This window comes from Penaeus monodon, unplaced genomic scaffold (genome assembly GCF_015228065.2).
Source record: "Penaeus monodon isolate SGIC_2016 unplaced genomic scaffold, NSTDA_Pmon_1 PmonScaffold_108, whole genome shotgun sequence".
Taxonomy (NCBI): domain Eukaryota; kingdom Metazoa; phylum Arthropoda; class Malacostraca; order Decapoda; family Penaeidae; genus Penaeus; species Penaeus monodon.
The window spans coordinates 128,593-131,731 of NW_023639492.1; positions in this window are offsets into that span (position 1 = coordinate 128,593).

The window sequence follows — 3,139 nt, forward strand, 5'->3', positions numbered from 1 at the left end:
AATATATATATATATATATATATATATATATTATTTTAATATATAAATTTATATATATATTAATTATATATATAATATATATTTTATAAAATTATTATATGTATAATATGTATACATAAAATGCAGAAGGTATGTATTCATAATTTATATATAAAAATATCCTATGGTGGGTGTATGTATGTATACATACATTTATATTATCTATCTATTTATTTTCAATCTATCATCTATCTATCTTTTCATCTATCTATCAAATCTATCTTTAATATATATTATATGTGTGTGTTTGTGGTGTGTGTGTGGGTGTGTGTGTGTGTTTTTGTTGTGTTGTGTGCGGTGTGTGTGTGTGTATAATACATTTATATATATACTATACGTGTTAAAATTGTAGTATACTTACATATATATACATAGATATGTATTATTTATGTATATATAGAACACATATATTTATATATGTTTGTGCATATATATAATATATTATTTATATATTAATATAAAATTATATTTTAATATTTTTAAATTTTCATTTTATTTTTATAATATACAAATATATTGATTATATTATAATTTTATTCTTTTATATATACAAATTTATATATATATTTATATATATATATATAATTTATATATCATTATTAAAATTTGTTATCGTATATAATTTTAATATATACGTATATTTTTGTATATACATATAAAATTTTAATAATATTATATATATTTTATAATACTTAATTGAAAATTTTGTATGTATATATATATTGTATATTTAAAAATATATATAACATTTTATTCCTGTATATAATTATATATATTATATATATAATATATTATATATATATATATATATATTTGTTTCATTACATGAATAAATTTATTAGTTATCATTACATATATTTTATATATATTTTTTATAATATATAATAATATATATATTATAATATATATTTATATAAATAAAATTATAAATTTCCCAAATTTATTATATATATAATATATATATAGATATATATTTGGGAATAAAATATGTATTTATTATTTATAAGTATATATATATTTATATAATATTATATATATATATATATATATATATATAATATATATATATAACAACATATATAAAATATATATATATATATTAATATATATATTATTATAATAATATTATTATATATATATATATATTTATATAAAATAAAATTTTAATATATGATATTATACATATACATACATTTTGGGGTTTTGTTGTGCGCGCACGTATGTATAAAATTATAATATTATATATTATATATTATATATTATATAATATATTTATATATATTATATATACTAATTATATACATATATATATATATATAAAAATATATAAATATATTTTTTATATATATATATTGAACGTAAAAATATGTGTGTAAAATGTATATATGCATGCACACACACACACACACACACAACACATCCCCACACACAAATTATATAAAATTATAAATATATTAATAATATATAAATATTAAATATATATATGCTTATATATATTTTAATAATATATAATATAAATATATAAATATATAAAAATATATTAAATTTTTATATATATGCGCTTATATGATTATTATATTAATATTAAATATATATAAAAAATTGTATAAATTATTAATATATTTTAAAAATATATTTTAAAAATCTTATATTATATAAAATAATATATATTATATATAAAATATAAAAAATTTTGATATATGTAGCATACTCAACTGTGACAATTTATGAAACTAGTTTAGTTTTCCTTGAAGGGTACCTGCCCTTGGTGTTTGGGTTGATATATTTTCTAATTCGTATAGAAAAATTCCATCGAAATGTTTTTTTTTCAAAATATAAAAGATTTTTTTATGTAAAATCGACTGAAAAATGGATATTGCTGCTGTTTTGTGAAAAAACACACAAAAATTTGGGCTGGCCTCGGGATATATCATTTACATATATATGTTCTCCCCCAATATTATTTTGTTTGTTCTATTTTTATACCGTGTATTTGTTAACACAGTTTTATCAAAATAAGTCTTGTATAAAAAATGATTTTAATTTTTACACCTTTGATTTCCTTATCCCAAACCCAATTTTTAAAATTTAAATGAAAGCATGTTTAGCATGCTGAATAAAATAAAAAGTTAAATAAATAACTAAAAATAATAAATAGACTCGGGGTACAATGAACATGAATGAAAGGGAATCAAAACTTAATACCGTCAAACGAGCGCAGGTGTACTTCAGTGATTTTTTCCCCCACGCCGAAAATTTTCCCCAAAAGGAAAACAATAATACGTTGGAAATTTTTTACTAAAGAATCCGTTTATTCTGGTGTTGGGATAATTTTGGCATAACCTACCCACACACCACACCCAACACACACAAAACCCCACACACACCACCCACACACCACCACACACACACACACACACAACCACACACACACACACACACCCAAAAACACACCCACCACACACCACACATATTTATTATATTTTAATATATATTATTTATATATATTTCCCCCACACACACATAATATGTATATATATCATCATCAAAAACGGTTGCTCATTTTGAGCGCCGTGGGCCTCTCCCCCATCCTTCCCACTAAACCCATCTTTCCTTTTCTTTTCCCCTTTTTACCTCGACCCCCCAAAAATTGATATTTTCGCCATCTTTTCTTCGGTTTCCCCTTCCTTGTTTCCTATCACCATTCCCCGCAGCAAGTTTTTTTTCAATACTTTTTCTTTTCATTACATGACCAATAAACTTTTAAATTTCCTCTTGTTCAAGATATGTTATTATAATATATATATATATAATCATGCATTCTACATAAAATAATGCTGTATGTTAATTTATTTGCTTATGTTGTTTTATGTATGTATGTTGTTGTATATATAACATATTATTTTTATAAACATTTAATAGTGTAAACCCCACAGAAACCGTCCACCTTCTGTCGTACAGAATGTGAAAGTAGGGCGTGACCGTGACGTAATCATGACCTTGACGAACCACAAAACCCCAAAAAACCCCAAACCCAAATTTCCCAACAACATAATCAAAACCCGGAAAAATTTTTTTAAACCCCTTTAAAAAAAATTCA